The following is a 20,964-nucleotide window of genomic DNA, read 5'->3' as shown; positions in this document are numbered from 1 at the left end:
TGATATGGGGCGCACGGCACAACCCCCACTGCAAACCGGAGGGATGTGAGCCTCAGAGTGGCCAAGCGTTACGTCTCACGGGGGCCGGAGCCAGGCTTGCAGTCCCGCTCCGGCTGAGCCCGGGCTCTTCGTGCTTGCTGGCTTGGCTCAGAGTCAGGGTCACAGATAGGAGGGTGGAGTGTGGCCTGCACTTAAATGCAGGCCGTGAATCCAGGCACAAATATTTATTTTCCTAAGTGCTTACTGTGTGCCAGTTCCTGGGCTGGGCTTGAGAAATCAACACACCCAAGGCTGCTGTCCTGGTCCAGCCCACCCTCCATGGGGCTTGTGCTGATGATAACAGACACATTCAAGGTGAGTGGGCTTTCCTTCCCTCCCGGCTCTCTCCTCTCTGGCTGCACTCCCCACATCAGAGGTGGCGCAGGGTGATCTCAGAGGGGACAGCCCCTTTTCCTTCCCGTTCTAGTACTGGGCTCCCCCTGGACCCAGCTGAGAGAGAGAGAGAGAGAGAGAGAGAGAGAGAGAGAGAGAGAGAGAGAGAGAGAGAGAGAAACACAGCAAGGAGGCAAGAGGTTGGGAAAAGATCCTTCGTGCTCCACTCTTTGAGCTTAGCATTTCTCAGGAATAATTATGGCCAAGAAGCAACAGGGGACATTGGGGGTCAGGCGCTCTGTCCCTGCGGCTGGGCCTCTCGCCTTATAGCCCAGAAAGCTCTCGTTTCTCCCTGGCTCTGTTGCATGGCAGTGAGTGGGGTCCTTTCCTGCTCCCCTGATTGCTCCGGTGTGGAAGGTTCCTTCAGGTGCTGGAGGCACGGAGTAGTTGTCTTGTCCTGGCTTGCTCAGTATCCAGTCCCCTCTACGTTGCCTGGACTCAGTCCTGTGGTTCTGTCAGGGACGTATCGTATCCTGGCTCAGGAGGGGGCCTGTGAGTGAACCCCACACAGCCATCCTCTCATTGCACGTTGGCCTGAGTGGAGTTCCATGGAGATGGAGATGTCCGTCTCTGATTCGCCCCCACAGCTGGGCTCCGGACAGAGCACCCATTTGTTTTTGCTTGCAAGATCCCCAGGGAAGCTGGGATCCTGACCTCACGGCAAACTTCCCCTTTCACCCTGTGTGTTGTTCCAGGAATTCCCCTCTTCTGTCAGTCGGGGTTGGTGTCTGGCTCTTGCTGAATGGCTGCTGGCAGGGGTTGGGGGGTGGCACAGTGACTCTGGGGAGACTTTGACTTAGGGAAATCACAGTAGGACCAGTGTCGTACAAACAGTGCCGTCTGGTAGGGTGGCGGAGTGGAGTGGAATCATGGGATGCGGAGCAATGATGGCGGCTGGGGCCAGGTGTAGGTGGTAGGTGGGTGCAGCCAGGGAATGTGCTCTGTTGAATGCAGGTGTGTGGACCAGGTGGCGCTTGCTTGCTTAGTGTGAACAGTTGCGTAGGAGATGTTTGCAAATGGAAATGCGTCCAATACAGCCAGAAGGCTTCTAAGAGGGGAGGATCTCAAATGCCCATACTTGCAGCATTCATTCCTGGAGTTTGGATCTGGTTGGTGTGAGGGTTGCTTCTCTGAGCCAATTTGGCTGGGCCAGAGCGTCCAGGTATCCAGCCAAATCCTAATCTAGGTGTGGCTGTGAGGGTGTTTTGTAGAAATGGTTGATAGTTACTATCAGCTGACCTGGACTAAAGCTGATTACCTGTGATAACAAGGGCGGGGCTTGTCTAATCAGCGGAGAAGGAACTGAAGTCCGCCAGGCTGCAGGTTCAACTCCTGCCTGAGTCTGTAGCCTGCTGACCAGCGCTGAGGATTTCAAGAATTGCGTGAGCTGGCTCCTGAAGATAAAGCCAAGTGTGTGTGTGTGTGTGTGTGTGTACTTCAAAAAGTTCATGGAAACATGGAAGGAAAAGAGAAATTCACAGCTGGCATTGTGATGCAGCTGCAGGTTCAGCTGCTGCGGTGATGCCAGCATCCCATATGAGCGCTGGTTTTAGTTCTGGCTGCCCTGCTTCCAATCCAGCTCATTGCTACGTACGTGGGAAGATGGCAGAAGATGACCCGTGTACTTGGGCCCCTGCCACCTATGTGGGAGACTCCAGGTGGAGTTCCTGACTCCTGGCTGCAGCCTGACCCAGCCCTGGTTGTGCAGGCATTTGGGAAGTGAATTGGCAGATAGAAGATTCGCACTCTCTTGCTCTGTGTGTCACTCTTTCAAATAAATAAAAAAGTCTTAAGAGTGTTTTGCACCAAAATAAATGTTTTTTTAAAATCTATGCATACTTTTTCATAATATCCATTTCCCATGAACTTTCAAAAGACTCACACGCACACACACGCACACACATGCACACAGAAGTGGGGTGGGGAGGGCTTTAAGATGAGGAGAAATGAATGAAAAGGTAACGTTTTGGAGCCCCCTCACAAATGGGTGTGTGTGTGCTTATGTATATGGGTACGTATTCCTTCTGTGTATATAATCTGCATATACATAGATGAATATGCATGGATCTTTCCATTTTTTTGCACCAAAATAAACTTTAAATTTTTAATCAAAATTTTAACTTTTTTAGTTTTTTTTTTTTTTTTTGACAGGCAGAGTGGATAGTGAGAGAGAGAGAGAGGAAGGTCTTCCTTTTTGCCGTTGGTTCACCCTCCAATGGCTGCTGCGGCCGGCGCATCTCGCTGATCCGAAGCCAGGTGCTTCTCCTGGTCTCCCTTGCGGGTGCAGGGCCCAAGCACTTGGGCCATTCTCCACTGCCTTCCTGGGCCATAGCAGAGAGCTGTCCTGGAAGAGGGGCAACCGGGATAGAATCGGCGCCCCAACCGGGACTAGAACCCAGTGTGCCGGCGCCGCAAGGTGGAGGATTAGCCTGTTGAGCCACGGCATCGGCACTTTTTTAGTTTTTTTTTTTTTTTTTTTTAGACAGGTAGAGTGGACACTGAGAGAGAGAGAGACAGAGAGAAAGGTCTTCCTTTGCCGTTGGTTCACCCTCCAATGGCTGCCGCGGCTGGCACGCCGCGGCCGGCGCACCGTGCTGATCCGATGGCAGGAGCCAGGTGCTTCTCCTGGTCTCCCATGGGCTGCAGGGCCCAAGCACTTGGGCCATCCTCCACTGCACTCCCTGGCCACAGCAGAGAGCTGGCCTGGAAGAGGGGCAACCGGGACAGAATCCGGTGCCCTGACCGGGACTAGAACCCCGTGTGCCGGCGCCGCAAGGCAGAGGATTAGCCTATTGAGCCACGGCGCCGGCCAACTTTTTTAGTTTTTAACATGTTCAGTGCTGGTCCTAGATAGAGTTCTGAGAATATAATGGTGTTCCCTTTCTCCCTCCCTCCTTGCCCTTCTCTCCCTCCCACCGTAAACTTACCTGTTAATTCCCTTTCCCGTGAACTGTCTGTATACTGTATACTGTCTGTATACTGATGTTCTGCGGTGTCTTTCTCTGCAGGGTCCTGGCTGACACAGTGGGTGGTTTACTCGGGGATCTCAGTGCCAACGACAAACCCCTCCAGGCAGCTGATGCAGGAGGGCAGCCATGGGGGGACCTGCGGGCTCCAAGCCTGGGAGCTGTGGCTACCGGTCCAGCAAAGATGCCTCCTGTGCTTGTGTCACCAGATGCAGGCATTTCAGTCGGCCCCTTTGCTGTCAAAAGCCTGCCACTGCTTGTCCTGCAACCTGCAGGCTGCTACGGCAGCCTTGCCAGGAAATGAATTCTGTGTGGTTCTTGCTTTCTCGCATTTCCCTACGTAGGGTTATCTTTATTTTGCATCAGATTGGTGATGCCTGGCTCAAAACATCTATACTCCAGCTCCAAGAGAGGCTGGGGAGTGATTTTTCCGGTTGTGTGTTGGAGAGGGGGGGATCCATAAGGCAGGACATTTCCTACTCATAGGATGGGTGTTTGCAGGGGTCAGGATGCACGGGAAGCCTCCCTTGGCGGGGCTGACTTTTCTAAGGGTTTTCTGAGGGCTGCGTTGCCTCTGTGGGCCCTGTTTGGAACACTACAAAGATCATCACCATGGCACTCCTGACCAGGCAGCAATAATTCAATGTAGTTGCAAACAAAGTGCATGAGGAGATATGGTGTGCACACACAGAACAGCAGAGAGCAAAGATTAGAGTTCACAACTGCCTTTTCAAGGTCTGAGTGAACAAGTGTCAATGGTACACTCGCTGACAACCCATTTCCCTACTTAGGCCTGCTTCTTCTGTAAGAATGAACTCTAGAGTCCATTTAGAGCAACTGTGTGTGGATGGCAGTGAGAGACATTAACACTTAAAAAATGCTTTTCATGGATTCCATAAGGGAACGACCATGAAGCACTTTCTTCACTGTCTTACCTGTTATTCTTGTTTCATTTAAAGTTGCTTTCCCGCTAGAAAAGTTCTTCTCACTACTGTTTGCTGGTTCACTTCCTAAACAGCCGGGCAGAGCTGAAGCCAGGCACTCAGTCTAGGTTTCCCAGGTGGGTGGCAGGGACCTGGTTACTGAAGCCATTACTGCTGCCTCCTAGGGGCTACATTAACAGGAAGCTTGAGTCAGGAATCTAGGCACTCTGATATGGGGCACAGGCATCCCAGCCAGAGTCTTGACCAATAGGCCAGCTGCCCACCCCAGTGCACTAGCCCTAAGTGCATACCTCTGATTTATTTTCATATGCAAACACCCAAGAAATTTATAGAACATTCTGAGCACTTTTTAAAAATTTATGCATTTGAAAGAGTTACATGGGTGAGGGGGAGGAGAGACAGATATCTTCCATCTGCTGGTTCACTCCCAGGTGGCCACAATGGCTGGAGCCAGGCTGGTCCGAAGCCAGGAGCCAGCAGCTGCTTCTGGGTCTCCTTCATGGCTGCAGGGGCCCAAGCATTTGGGCCACCTTCTGCTGCTTTCCCAGGCATGATAGCAGGGGGCTGGATTGGAAGTGGAGCGGCTGGGACTTGAACAGGTGCTCATATGGATGCCGGCACCACAGGTGGTGGCCTTACCTGCTATGCCACAGTGCCTGGCCCCTCTGAGCACTCTTGAATGCTCTTTTATACTCCTTACCCATCAACTTTCCTGAAATGTCACTACCATTCTGACCTCTGTCACCATGATTAGTTGTGTCTATTCATCAACTTCATTTGAATAGTCATCCAACGTGATTTTTTGGGTCTGACTTCATTTGCTCAGCATAATGTCTGTTGACATCTGTGTTTCCGTGTGTACCAGTAGTTTGATCACTTTTATTGCTGTGTAAATGTTTAATGCATACCACAGTTGGTTTATCTAGTCTACTGTTGATGGATATTTGGGTTGTTTCCTTTTTTTTTTTTTTTTTTTTTTTTGACTCTTAAGAGTAAGCTGCCTCCATGGCACATTTTAGGTCTTATAACCAGGGCTCTCTCTTGAGCACCATTGATTATGGAAAGTGGTTCCCATTCTCTATGCAAAGTCCCCTTCAGCCTCGCCTCTTGCTTTACGGCTTGATGGAAAGAGCATGGATTCATGAGCGTCCATGCACCATTACAGAAGGGGAACACACATTTCTCAGGCCAAGTGCTGCCCCTGCCTATTTCATGCAACTCTTCCCGACAGCTCCTTGAGCAGACTTTCCTGTTTCACAAAGGAGGAAGTTGAGATACAGAGAAATTAGATGACTTGTCTGGAATCCTACAGCTACGAAGTGGTGGGAGGCAGCCCTGAAATCCCCCTACGCACCCCATCCAGGTCAGGCAGCAGCAGAGCCACAGTAGGGATGGGGGAGAGAAGGCTGCAGTGACGTGGTGGGCGCTGGATGCTGATACACCTCCAAGTGATTCTGTCAGCAAACTTCAGCCGGAGGCCTCGGCCCTGACCGCATCGTGCCACCTCATGGGCATCTCTCCTCTTCAGATGGGTGGCATTTTTCTTTCCTCTCTCCGAAAATCACTTTTCCCAGGCGTGCTCTCTCCTTTCGGATCTGTGACTTGCCCTCTGCCCACCACAATGACATTCAGCGAGGGAGCAGGGAGTGTGGCTCTGCAAAGCTGCACCCTTGCTGTGCACTCACTCCTCCCTCCCTCCCTCCCTCCGTCCTTCCCTCCCTCCAGCTGCAGTCCGCTCCAGCCCCGAGCTCTGACCTCCTGCCTGCTGGTGGGACTCAAGTGTATGTTCCTGTCTGACCCATAGGCCAAGGACTTGAAACAAATCCCTCCTCTCCTCCCTACCGACTCCATGGAATGGAGAAGGGAATCTGGTGGTGGTTTCCTCTTATTCTGGTAAAACATGAACTTGGCCATTTTAGTCATTTTAAAGTGTATAACTGAATAGCATTTAGTACATTCACAGTGTTGAGCAACCATCACCAGCATCTGGTTTGAGAACATTCTGATCATTCCAAAAAGAAATCCTGTATCCATTCCCCAGCCACTCGCCGTTTCCCACTACCCTCGGTCTCTGGCAGGCATTAGTCTTTCTGACAGTGTTTCGAGCACTTGGTATATGTCAGGCATTGTGCTAATCCCGTTATGCACTTGCCTTACTATTCTCGGGAAAGCATCTCCGGGACATTGGGGTTCTTTCTTCCATTTTACAGATGAGATAACTGAGACTCAGAAGAAAGTGTATTTATGTGGGATCACGAAGTCTGTAAATGGCAGAACATGGAACTCGCAGCCCAGTGCTGTTTCCAGCCCACGCTAAGTGATCTACACGATTTTTCCTACTACTCCATGGCGCCCACCCCAAGACTTTTCCTGAGATGAACCCAAATGACGCAGATCTGCGTGATTCCTAGGCACAAATTCTTTCTATTCTGCAAGAATATTCCTTCTGTGCCCCTCTGAAGGTCAGCGTAACAGAATCACAATTAGTGCTCAAATGCCTTAGGCCCTAGGAATTTTCCAGGATCTGGGATGCTAGGTTGAGGGAAGCAACTTGATGGCAAGATCCCAGATAATGTGACCCAAGAAGCTGTCAGTTGCTTTCAAACATCTTGGGAGTGCACGCAGGGCGGCAGGGTAATAAACAGAGTGACTGCACATGTGCCCAGGCCGAGCCGGTCTCACGAAAGGGAAGGCTTTGCCAGAAGCTCAGTTCTTGTCCACAGCCTCTGAGGAGTCTCTGTTCAAGACCTGGACTCTAGGTTGGCAGCATCGTGTTCATTGACTTTCTCTGTGATCCCAGAAACGAACCATTGAATCTCCAGACCCACAAAAAGCAAAGTGAGGGGGTTTGTTAGACATAAAGACGAGCTCCGATACGACAACATAATCAAGGCAATGTTTCCCTGACCTTTGTGTTAATAAGGCAAATGTGTCTCAGGTGCCTCAGCCTACAACATACCAAGCATGTTAAATACATCCCTTTACCACCTTTAGTGTAACTTACATGTGGGTTACTTACAAATATATGCTGAAGTAGGTTGTAGTGGACTAACATTACATTTTGTCAACATTTACTAAATATCAGTTTGATTTTTGTCATTTTATTTTGGAGTTTGGGATAATATGTTCTTTCTTCCACATCTCAGATGATTCCATAAGCCTGTGAAAGGCAAAGTGACCAGCGGGGACTGTTCCCCTTGGGTTTCTTGAGTGACCGGGCTCGGTGGACCTCGCTGGATGCTCAGTGTTGTTGGGTAGCATCTGATCACACAGACGGATGAGATCAGAGCAGAGGTCTCCACGGATTTGGAAAAACACAGACATGCACTCCCCGACTGGATGTTCCAGGGGAATGTTCCATATCCTGCTTTGTGAACACAGCTGCACTTGCAGCAGCTGCCTTGAACACTGATTGCTGGAAGATGAGAGAAGGAGCAGGGAACCGTACCACTGAGCGACTTCAAGTGGAAAATTTGGCAAAGGGTAGCTGTGGGCACAGCCTGGCTGGCGGAAATTTAGGAAGAGATTGAGTCATCAAAGGCATAGTGTGCTGGTTTAAAATTGCTTCACAGTACACAACTGAGGTTTATATTATGTACATTAAAATGTGCACATCTTAAGTGTGTAGCTGGAATGGTTTCTTAATCTACAGGGGCAAGTACTAACCTGACTTCTAACCCCATATGTAGCTCAGCCTATTCGTGAACTTCATAAGAATGGCATTGTCCCATCTACACTCTGGTTTCTTGCTTCTTTTGCTCAGTCTAGGATCTTGGGAAATTATCCATGCTGCTCTGTTAATCAATAGTTTGTTCTTTTTCAATTCTGGGTAGCATTCCACTGTGTAAATATGCAGCAACACGTCTCCTTTTAGTTGTGGGTGGACATGTGTGTTGTTTCTAGCTATTAGATGAATATAGCTATTATGAATATTGCAAGTCATTTGTGGATTTTTGTTTTCATTTCCCTTGAGTAAATATTTGGAGTAAAACTGCTGGATCTCTTGGTCGGTGTATATTTAACTTTTCAATAAACTACTATATAGTTTTCCAAAGTTGTACCATGTTGCATTCTCCTCCAGTGTATGAAAATTCTAGTTGTGCTGCGTCTTTGACAATGGTTGGTAATTATGTCTTTTTAATTAGCCTTTCTTGAGTGGATATCAAATGGTATCTCACTCTAGTTTTTTTTTTTAATATTTATTTATTTATTTGAAAGTCAGAGTTACAGAGAGGTAGAGACAGAGAGAGAGGTCTTCTATCCACTGGTTTACTCCCCAGATGGCCACAATGGCCGGAACTGTTCTGATCCAAAGCCAGGGGCAAGGAGATTCTTCCAGGTTTCCCATGAAGGTGCAGAGGCACAAAGACTTAGGCCATCTTCTGCTACCTTCCCAGGCCAAAGCAGAGAGCTGGATCGGAAGTGGAGCAGCCGGGACTCGAACAGGCGCCCATATTGGATGCTGGCACAGCAGGCAGCAGCTTTACCCGCTATGCCACAGCACTGCCCCCCGCCACCACTGTAGTTTTAATTTTCATTTTTCTGACAACTACTGATGTTGAGTATCTTTTCATTTATCCTTGGTCATTTGTGTATCTTTTGGGATGTGATCGTTCAAATCTTTTGCCCCTTTCTTATGCATTGTCTTCTCACTGTTACAGATGACAGGGTCTTGTGGATGTTTTTTCCCCTAGCTTGCCCCTTCATTTTCTTTTTCTTTCTCTTTTTCTTTTTGCCCCTTCATTATCTTAAGATTACTTTGGAAAACATAATTTAAAACATCTTAACAAGTCCGACTTCCCATTTGTTCCCTTATGATAAGTGATTTTTTTGAGGGTGGTGGTGGTAGGGGGGAATCTAGCTAAAAAATTCGGCCTGCTGCAAAGACATGAAGACATCTCCTACCTTTTCTTGATGCTTTATAGTTTTATGCTTAGATCTGAAGTTTATTTTAAGTTCATTTTTGTGAATTATGTGACATGAGATTAAGGTTTTTTTTTTTTTTTTCCCCCATTTACATACCTAAGATGCTCCAGTGTCTTTTACAAAAGAGCTCATTCCTTCTCTATTTTTGAAGAGTTAGGTGACTGACTATGTGTGTGCCTATTTCTGGACCTCAGGGTTGTGTTTCACTGATATATTCATGCTTATGAAAATATCACCTTGGGCTGTAGCTTTACAGTAAGTAGCTCTTTGGTTAAGAATATTTTGAGATTTTCTTTTTTAAGAGTGCTTTGCATTTCCATACAAATCTTAGAATTGCTTTGTCAACTTCTATGAAAGCACCTGCTGTGATTTTGGTAGGGGCAGTAATAAGTTTTTAGATCAACTTGGGAAGAACTGACATCTTAATATGGAGCCTTCCAATTTAGGGGTATGGTATATCTCGTCATTTACTTAGTTTAATTCATTGCAGTGTTGTTTTGTCACGTTCGATGTGTGAGTTTTGCACAATTTTGTTAAATTCAGCCTGAAGCATTTTAAGTGTTTTAAGGATATTGTAAATGGAATTGTTTTTAAATTAAAATTTTTTTACTAGTATCTAAAAATAAAACTGATTTTCTAGGGTCCTGTAAACTTGCTTAGTTTACATATTTATTTTAGTAGTTTTTTTCCCCTTAGGTCTTTCTATATAGATGATAGTGTTATGTTTAAATAAAAACAATTTTACTTCTTTCTCTTCAATGTATGTCTTTTGCTGCTTTTTCTTGTCATCTCACATAGCTACGGCTTCTCGAATAAAATTTCTAGAACCAGTGTCATAGTCCCCTGTCCTTGCAAACAACTACATTTTTACCTCCAAGCTCCATGAATGGACTACATTTTTACAGTCTCTAAACCCACAGAAACAAAAACAAGCAGAATTTTATAATTTATCTGTAGTTAAAATATTTTCATACTTATCAAAGAAATAATGACAATGGTGGAAGCATTGGGATCATTTATGAAGATGCACGCTGAAATAACCTATACTTTCGCTACTCAGAGTTAACCATTGTTTCTACATTTTGGTGTCTTTCATTCTGATTAAAGAGGACACATATTCATACCAAGCCTTGTGCCTGAAGAGTCTAAGGCAGATAAGATACGATTAAGATAAACTAATAAGGTTCCAGAAGAACCAACAATGGAATAAACAAGGGTGGGAGACTTCAGAATGCCGATTGCAAGCTTCCTGTCAATCACACAGCTCCCTGTGGCCAAAGATACAACAGCCGTGTTGTTTGGGTGAAATCCTCGCATCTGTGGTCGGAAGAACAGGCTCGCTGAGTGGGCTTTCTTTTAATCAGCCTCAATGTGGACTTGGCAATCACATCAGAGCACAAAAATTCACTATAACCCATGGTTTGGAGCCAAAATGAATGCTTCCCAGGTGCTCAGAGGTCTGGTGTTTAGACTCACCGGGAAGCATGAATGAGTTGCATATCCTCCGCACAACTTTTCCTCTAGGTCAAATTTGGCCAAACACTGAGTGTCAGTGATGCCAAATAATACTCCATGGTTGGTGCCTTGGATATGGCTGGGGACTGTTGTCAGCTGGGTAAGGATGAGTCCCATCTGCAGTTGGCAACCAAGTAACACACTGTTGTATCAGGAGCAAAGTTTATGATCTGGTACATAGATGTTCTTAGATCCTAACTCTCTAACTCAACTAACCGTTCAGTAATAGGTGAGTTACAAGTCAGATCTCAGGGTTCTTTGGTAAAATGGGAGTAATATTGGTTCCTACCTGACAGCATGGTTGTTGAGATTAAATATAATTATACAAGTATTTAGCACCATAATCAGTACATTGAAGCGTTCAATAAAAATTATCTCTATAAAGCTGATGAATCTAATAAGGACTTATGCCAGGAAAAAAAAACCCATCAGACATTTGCTCCATGGTGAAGTGAGGTGAGGTAGGCCATCAAACAGGCACCAGCACCAAAATAAAAATTAAGCTTAGGGGATGTAACTTTTCACCATCTCCCGAGTTCCAGGGATTTTACACGAGTACTCGTCAAGCATTAGCCTGGATCAACGTTTGCTCGTGATGATGTTCTCAGATCCGCAGTGAAGTGGGATAAATAGAACTATGCGTTTGCATTGGCTGTATTCCCAGCGCCTTTCTCTAACTGCATGTTCAATGTCTATTGCTTGGATAAATCATTGAGTTGGGTCTTCTTAAAACCAGGCTAACAATTTTGTCTTTGAAGTTTTTAGGGATGAAGTGGCTAAAGTAAACATGTAACATAATTATTAATAATGTGGGCTTCCACGTTGCTGTTTGTTTTCAATTTATTTATTTATTTTGCTCATCAGTTCTTTCCTTGCCTCCCTTTGGGTGGATTGATTAATTTTTAGTGTTCTATTTATTCTTATCTGTCTCTTTAGTTTTGTCTGTTTATGGTTATCCTAGAGATTATAATGTTCAGTTTCTTTAAGCATCTATTATTTATTTGAAAGAGTTACAGAGAAAGCTTCCATCTGCTGATTCACTCCCCAGATGTCTGCCAGCAGCCAGGGCTGGGCCAGGCTGAAGTCAGGAGCTCCATCCTGGTCTCCTCCTGGAGCGGCAGGGGGCCCAAGTACTGGAACCACTTTCTGCTGCTTTTCCCGGGCCATTAGCAGGGGGCTGGACTGGAAGTGGTGCAGCTGGGACATAAACGTCTCCCCTCCCCTCCCCCCCGCCGGATGCCAGTGTTGGAGCAGACTGTGCAGACCGCTATGTCACAGCGCTGGCTGCAGTGTTCACTTTGGCTTATCATGATCTATCTTCAACAGATAGGCTACCACTTCGCAGGTAACAGAAACGCATCATGACAGCACATTCCACTTCCTCTTGGGTGAACTCCTGTTGTCTTTTATTTCACTTCGACAGACTCGATAAGCCACAAAATCCCTTGTTACAACTTTACTTTCAAGTGTCAATCATAAAGACATTTATATTTAATGATGAACATTATATATTTAATGATGAACAATTTTATATTTATATTTTATATTTAATGATGAACATTTATAATCCATTTTTATATAATTGAATATATTATTTTAAAAAATGAATATCTACATACATTTTTATTCTCTGTAGTGATTTTCTTTCCTTCCTATAAATTTGTATGTCCAGCCATTTCCCTTTAGCCTAATAAACTTTTAGCATTTCTTGTAGTGTGGGTCAGGTGGAAACCAGTTTTCTTAGCTTTTGTCTGTCTAAAAACTCTTCAAGTGCCTTCATCTTTGAGGGATTATTTTCTGGATATAGAGTTCTGGATGGATAGATGTCTTTGGTTGCCTTCCTTATTGGATAGCCATTTCTGGTTGACATTCCATTGTCTTCTGACCTCCACTGTTTTGGATAAAAGCTCAGATTATTTTTATCTTCTCGTCCTTTTTCTCTTGCATGGGAATTTCTTGTTTGCCCTGGATGCTTTCAAGACGATCTCCTTATCTCTGGTTTCCAGCAGTTTGACTATGCTGTGCCTCCATGCGGTTTTCTTTGTGTTTATCCTGCAGGGGTTTCATTAAGTTTTATTTGATCTCTGAGAAAAGGGTTAACCATTAGCTCTTCAGATATTTTTTTCTGCTGCATCTGTCTCCCTTCTCCTTCTTGAACTTCAGTTTTGGATACATTAGACCATTTTTTATTGCCTCGCACACCCTACATGCTGTTTTCTCTTTGTTTCATTTGTATAATTCCTATTGGCATGTCTGCAAATCACTGATTATTTCTTCTCCTATTTTCGGTTTGGAGATAAACCTATTGAGAACCTTTTTTGTTCCACTTCAAAGTTAGGTGTTTTTTTTGAGGGGGGTACATTTAAGATATATAATATGGTATTTATTATACACATACAGTGTAAATTTTTATATCTGCTGTATATTAGTATTGGATTTTGTTTGTAACAATTACATTTGGCATCAATACTTATCTATGTATGTATCTACAGGTTTGTTTTTTTTTTAATTTTTGACAGACAGAGTGGACAGTGTGAGAGAGAGACAGAGAAAGGTCTTCCTTTGTGTTGGTTCACCCTCCAATGGCCGCTGTGGCCGGCGCACCACGCTGATCCGAAGGCAGGAGCCAGGTGCTTCTCCTGGTCTCCATGCGGGTGCAGGGCCCAAGCACTTGGGCCATCCTCCAATGCACTCCCAGGCCACAGCAGAGAGCTGGTCTGGAAGAGGGGCAACCGGGACAGAATCCGGCACCCCGACCTGGACTAGAACCCGGGGTGCCAGTGCCGCAGGCGGAGGATTAGCCTAGTGAGCCGCAGCGCCGGCCCTACAGTTTGTTTTCACTGCTGAACCTCTTCATCTGCTCCAGCATGTGGCCCGTCCTTTCCGTTGTCTTCCTTGACATTTTAATTGCAGCCGTGTTAAAGTCCTTCTCGGGTTTTTCCACCACGTGGACCCTCTTTGGGTCTTGTTAGATTGACTCTTTTCTCTTTTGATTTTGGATCACATCTTTCTCATGTGTAGAATAAGCATAGAAAACATATAAATAACATTTGGGCTCCCTAAGAGATGCCCCATTCTTACTGTGGTCCTTAGAGTGGGAAATGAGTCAATTTAATTGAGCAGGGTCTAGGCTTAGTTGGGTCCAGCTTATTACTGACTTCAGGGTGATTGCTTTCCCCTAAGGTCAGCTGGGGATGTGAGTGCATGTGGAGCATCTTGCAGCTCTCTTCTCTCGCAGCCTTCAGCTGGTCCAGTGCACCTGTGCCTCCTGAGGGGGGGGGGGTGTCCTTGCCTGAATCTCTTTCCCTTGGTATCCCCATTTATCATATGACAATAGTAAGCTCCCTGCTCATCCCCACTCCTTCCCCTTCTTCCCTTATTGCTTTAGTTCCTGTCAAAAAATTCTTACCTGTCAGGTGGTTCTGGATGTTCTTGAAAGCAAATATTTAATATTTATTTACAAAATTATGTAGTCTTCCTAATTTTTTTTTTATTGCTGGACATCATTCCCCTGAATTTGTGAGACTTAGTAGGAGAAATATTTTTTAAAAAGATGTGTTTATCTATTTGAGAGATAGAGTTAGAGGGAGAGACAGAGAGAAAGGTCTTCCATCGCTGGTTCACTCCTCGAATGGCTGCAACAGCTGGAGTGGGATGCTGGTGCCACAGGTGGATGCTTAACCTACTATACCACAGCACCGGCCCCAGTATTTACTCCTTTTTTTTTTTTTTAAGATTTATTTATTTATTTGAAAGAGTTACAGAGAGAGAGAGAGAGAGAAGAGAAGAGAGAGAGAGAGAGAGAATCTCCCATTTGCTGGTTCACTCCCCAATTGGCTGCAATGGCCGGAGCTGAGCCAATCTGAAGCCAGGAGCGAGAAGCTTCTTCCTGGTCTCTCCCATGGATGCAGGGGTCCAAGGACTTGGGCCATCTTCTACTGCTTTCCCAGGCCGTAGCAGAGAGCTGGATAGGAAGAAGAGCAGCCGGGACTCAAACTGGTGTCCATATGGGATGCGAGCACTGCAGGAGGCAGCTTTACCTGCTACACCATAGTGCTCCCCTCCCTCCCCGTATTTACTTTCAATAGGTAAAGAAACCAAGGTCAACATTGTTAAGTACTTTTTATCAAGACCATGCAGCCTGGATCCCAGCCAGGATAGATATTAAACATCAAACAATCTCTCCACATTTTAATAATATTTCAAAAGTTTATCCAGAAACAAATGTGCAGGGGTGCTATTTTTCAACGAGGAATTAAAAAAAATATTTTAAGATTTATTTGAAAGGCAGAGTTGGAAGGCTGAGAGAGAGATTTTCCATCCATTGATTCACTTCCTAAATGGCTACCATAACTAGAGCTGGGCCAGACTGAAGCCAGGAGCTTCTTTCTGGGTCTCTCACACGGGTGCTGGGGCCCAAGCACTTGGGCCATCTGCTGCTGCTTTCCCAGTCACATTAGCAGGGAGCTGGATCAGAAGTGGAGCAGCTGGGACTCGAACTGGGATGCCAGCATTTTAGGTGGCAGCTTTACCTGCTATGCCACAGTGCCAGCCCCTCTAAAGCATCTCTCAACTTTTATAACCCTTAATATCCTCCATGAGTACTCTGGTCAAAGCCGTCATGTCCCCCCTAGATTATGGTGTTATTGTTCCAATTTCTTTGAGATATAATGTTTGGTCATTCATTTGAGATTGTTATTCTTGTCTTCTTTTCTTGATATAGTCATTTATTGCTACAAACTTCTGAGAATTGCTTTTGTTGTGTTCCATGGAATTTGGTATATTGTATTTTCATTTCCATTTGCTTTAAGAAATTTTAAAATTTCTTTTAAAATTTTTATTGGCCCATTGGTTGATCTGGAACATGTTATATAATTTTCATATATTGTGAAGTTTCTCCTACTATTGATTTCTAGTTTTATGCCTTTGTAGTCTGAAAAGATAATTTATGATGATTTTGATCTTTTTTTAAAAATAGATTTTATTCATTTGAGAGGTAGAGTAACAGACAGAAAGGTCTTCCATTCACTGGTTCATTCTTCAGATGGCCACAACACCTGGAGGTGAGCTGATCTGAAGCCAGGAGCCAGAAGCTTCTTCTGGGTCTCCCATGTGGCCGCAGGGGCCCAAGGACTTGGGCCATCCTCTGCTGATTTCCCAGCCTCATTAGCAGGACGTGGATCAGAAGCAGAGCAGCCAGGACTCAAACTGGCACCCATATGGGATGCCAGCACTGCAGGTGGCAACTTTACCTACTAAGCCACAGAGCTGCCATTTGTTGTCTTCTTAAATTTGTTAAGAATTGTTTTGTGGCTGAACAAGTGATGTATCTTGGAAAAATATTCCTTGTGTGGTTGAGAAAAATGCATACTTTGCAGCTGTTGTGTAAATGTCTGTTAATTCCAGTTAGTCTAGAGTGAAGTTTAAATCCAATGGATTTTTTTTTTTTTTGGTGTTATGTCTGGATGATTGGTTTATAGCTGTGAGATGTTGAAGCACCCAACTATTGCATTGTAGTAGATTTCTCCCTTTATGGCTGTTAGTATTTACTCTATATATTCAAGCACTCCTATGTTGAATGCATGTATACTTACAACTGTTATGCCCTCTTCCTGAATTGACCTCATCGTCATTACAAAGGGGTCTTCAAAAACTTCATGGAAAGTGCATATTATGAAAACTTCTTTTGCACCTGAAGGAAACTTGATTTTTATTTCTATTTTCAGCAAATTTTTATGACAATGTGTACCTTTTTAAAAAAAGATTTAATTATTTTTAATATTTATTTATTTGAAAGTCGGAGATACACAGGCAGAGGAGAGGCAGAGAGAGAGAGGTCTTCCATCCGCTGGTTCACTCCCCAATTGGCCTCAATGGCTGGAGCTGTGCTGATCCAAAGCCAGGATCCAGGAGCTTCCTCCAGGTCTTCCCACACAGGTGAAAGGGCCCAAGGACTTGGGCCATCTTCTACTGCCTTCCCAGACCATAGAAGAGAGCTGGATTGGAAGTGGAACAGCTGGGACTAGAACCAGCACTCATATGGGAGCCGGCACCACAGATGACGGCTTTACCCACTATACCACAGCGCTGGCCCCTCAGCAAACTTTTTGAAATATCCGTGGATAATGGCCTTTTCTGTTTGTTTCTCTTTACAGTTTCTGACTTAAAGTCCATTTTGTATGATTTAGGTATAGCTATCCCTGTTCTCTTTTGGTTTCTATTTGCATGGAAAATTTTTCCATGCCTTTACTTTCATTCTATGTGTGTCCTTATTTAAGAGTGAGTCTTGGCCGGCACCGCGGCTCAATAGGCTAATCCTCTGCCTGCATCACTGGCACACCGGGTTCTAGTCCCGGTCGGGGCACCGGATTCTGTCCCGGTTGCTCCTCTTCCTGTCCAGCTCTTTGCTGTGGCCTGGGAGTGCAGTGGAGGATGCTTGGGCCCTGCACCCACATGGGAGACCAGGAGAAGCACCTGGCTCCTGGCTTTGGATCAGCGTGGTGCACCGGCCACAGCGGCCATTGGGGGGTGAACCAACAGAAAAGGAAGACCTTTCTCTCTCTCTCTCTCTCTCTCTCTCTCTCACTGTCCACTCTGCCTGTCAAAAAAAAAAAAAAAAGTGAGTCTGATGTAGACAGCATAGTTGGGTACTTTTTTTAAAAAAAGGTTTATTTACTTTTTTGTAAGGCAGAGTTACAGAGAGAGAGAGAGAGAGAGAGAGATCTTCCATTTGCTTTTTCAACCCCTGAATGGCTGCAATGGCTGGAGCTGGGTGGGTCAGGAGCCAGGAACTTCGTCTGGGTCTCTCATGAGAGTGCAGGGGCCCAAGTACTTGGGCCATCCTCTGTTGCTTTCCCAGGCACAGTAGCAGGGAGCTGGATCAGAAGTGGAGCTGCTGGGACTCTAACTGGCATCCATGTGGGATGCTGGCATGGCAGATGGCTGCTTTACCTGCTATGCCACGATAGCAGCCCGGAGTTGGGTCTTTTTTAAAAATCTACTCAACTACTGTGGTTTTTTTTTTTTTGTTGTTGTTGTTGTTAAAAAGGTGCATTTATTTATTTGGAGAGAGAGAGAGAGAGAGAGAGAGAGAATGAATGAATGAATGAATGAATGAATATGTCCCATTTGCTCATTCACTCCTCAAATGCTTGCAGTAGCTGGGGCTGAGCCAGGTCATAACAGGAAGCCGGGAGTTCCATCTAGATCTCCCACATGAGTGGCAGGAACACAGGCACTTGGGCCATCATCTGTTTATTTCCAGGCTGGGTCAGAAGCATGGGATACCCAGCACTCAAACCAGGCACTCTGATATAGGATGTGGCCTTTCCATGTGGCGACTCAACATGCCGCACCACAATGCCTGCTCTCTGTGCTTTTTGAATGTGTAATAATTTGTTGTAATTTGTAATTTGTTTTCAGGATACTATTAATAAGAACTCACTACTGCCATTTAATTGTTTCCTAGTTGTAGACCATTCCTTTCTTTACTTTTTTTTTTTTAAGATTTTATTTATTCATTTGAGTGGCAGAGTTACAGACAGAGAGGGAGAGACAGAGGGAAAGGTCTTCCATTTGCTGGTTCACTCCCCAAATGGTCGCAATGGCCAGAGCTGGGCTGATCTGAAGCCAGGAGCTAGGAGCTTCATCTGGTTTTCCCAAGTGGGTGCAGGGGCCCAAGGATTTGGGCCATCTTCCACTGCTTTCCCAGGCCAGAAGAGCAGCTGAGACTAGAACTGGTACCCATATGGGATGCCAGCACTGCAGGTAGAGGCTTAACCTTCTATGCCACAGCACCAACCCCCCTTCCTTTCTTTGTTCCTGTCTTCCTAAAACTGATTTTCCCTGGTAGTATGCCTTTATTATTAGTGTATCTTTAGGTTATTTTTAAGCTTTTATTTTGTGATTATCATGATTTATTTTTTAAAAAATATGATAACAGATTTTTGAAAATTGATAACAATTAACTGGTTACATTTTAAAATCTACATTTTAAATCCTCTTCCTCTCATGTTTTAAATTTTTGATGTCATAATTTACATCTTTTATAGTGCATATCTTTTTAAAAGATTTATTTTATTTGAAAGGGAGAGTTTCAGAGAGAGATGGAGAAAAGATAGAGAGAGAGAGAGGGAGAGAGAGAGAGAGGTCTTCCATCTGCTAATTCACTCTCTAAATGGTTGCAGTGGCCATGGCTGGGCCAGGCTGAAGCCAAGAGCCTAGTACTCCATCTGGGTCTCCCATGTGTTGGCAGTGGTCAAGCACTTGGGCTGCCTTTTGCTGCTTTCTCGGGCACATTAGCAGGGAGCTGGATCAGAAGTGGGCAGCTGGGACTCTAACTGACACTCATATGGGATGTTGGCATTGCAGGCAGCAGCCTAACCTGCTGTGCCACAATGACGGCCCCACATATATCTTAGCTAATTCCTTTTTTTAAATAGAAGGCTTTTAATTAATAAACATAAATTTTATAAGTACAACTTTTGGATTGTAGTGGTTCTTTCCCTCATACCCACCCTCCCACCCCCAAACCATCCCACAACCTACTCACTCTCCCATCCCATTCTTCATTAAGATTCATTTTTAATTATCTTTATATACAGAAGATCAACTCTATTCCAAGTAAAGATTTCAACAGTTTGCACCCACACAGACACACAAAATATAAAGTACTGTTTGAAGACTAGTTTTACTGTTAATTCTCATAGTACAACACATTAAGGACAAAGGTCCTACATGGAGAGCATGTGCACAGTGACTCCTGTTGTTGATTTTACAACTGACACTCTTATTTATGACATCAGTATGTAAGCCATTCTAACTGGGGTGAGGTGAAACCTCATTGTGGTTTTGATTTGCATTTCCCTGATTGCTAGTGATCCTGAACATTTTTCATGTATCTGTTGGCCATTTGAATTTCCTCTTTTGAAAAATGTCTGTTTAAGTCCTTGGCCCATCTCTTAAGTGAGCTATTTGTTTTGTGGTGGTGGAGTTTCTTGATCTTTTGTAGATTATGGTTATTAATCCCTTTATTAGTTTGCATAATTTGCAAATAATTTCTCCCATTCTGTAAGTTCTTTCTTCACATTCCTGACTATTTCTTTAGCAGTACAGAAACTTCTCAATTTGATGTAATCCTGGTTGTTAATTTTGGCTTTGACTGCCTGTGTCTCTGGGGATCCTTTCCAAGAAGTCTTTGCCTGTGCCAATATCTTGCAGAGTTTCTCTGATGTTCTCTAATAATTTGATGGTGTTAGGTCGTAGATTTAGATCTTTAATCCATGTTGGGTAGATTTTTGTGTAAGGTGTAGGGTAGGGGTCTTGCTTCGTACTTCCGCATGTGGAAATCCAATTTTCCCAGCACCATTTGTTGAATAGGACTATCCTTGCCCCAGAAATCGGTTTCAGCTCCTTGATCAAATATAATTTAGTTGTAGATGTTTGGATTGACTTCTGGTGTTTCTATCCTTTCTATTGGTCTATCCATCTGTTTGTTTGTTTTTTTTCTTTTACCAGTACCATGCTGTTTGGGTTATAATTGACCTGTGGTATGTCTTGAAATCTGGTATTGTGATACCTCCGGCTCTGTTTTTGTTGTACAAGATTGCTTTAGCTATTTGAAGTCTCCTGTGCCTCCATATGAATTTCAGCATCATTTTTTCCAGATCTGAGAAGAATGTCTTTGGTATTTTGATTGGTATCACATTGAATCTGTAAATTGCCTTTGGAAGATTGGACATTTTGATGATATTGATTCTTCTAATCCATGACATGGAAGATATTTCCATTTTTTGTATCTTCTATTTCTTTCTTTAAAGTTTTGTAATTCTCATCATAGAGATCTTTGACATCCTTGATTAAGTTTATTCCAAGGTATTTGATTTTTTGGTGGCTATTGTGTATGGATTGATCTTAGAAGTTCTTTCTCAGCCATGGCATTGTTTGTGTATTGATTTTTATATTCTGCTACTTTACCAAACTCTTCTATGAGTTCCAGTAGTCCTCTTAGTGGAGTTCTTTGGATCCCCTAAATAAAGAATCATGTCACCTGCAAATAGGGATAGTTTGACTTCTTTCTTTCCAATTTGTATCGCTTTGATTTCTTTTTCTTGCCTATTTGCTCTGTCTAAAACTTCCAGTACTATATTGAATAGCAATGGTTAGACTGGGCATCCCTGTCT

Source organism: Lepus europaeus, chromosome 12, assembly GCF_033115175.1.
Source record: "Lepus europaeus isolate LE1 chromosome 12, mLepTim1.pri, whole genome shotgun sequence".
Lineage (NCBI taxonomy): Eukaryota > Metazoa > Chordata > Mammalia > Lagomorpha > Leporidae > Lepus > Lepus europaeus.
The sequence above is the reverse complement of the archived record's forward strand: the minus strand, read 5'-3'. Positions refer to the sequence as shown.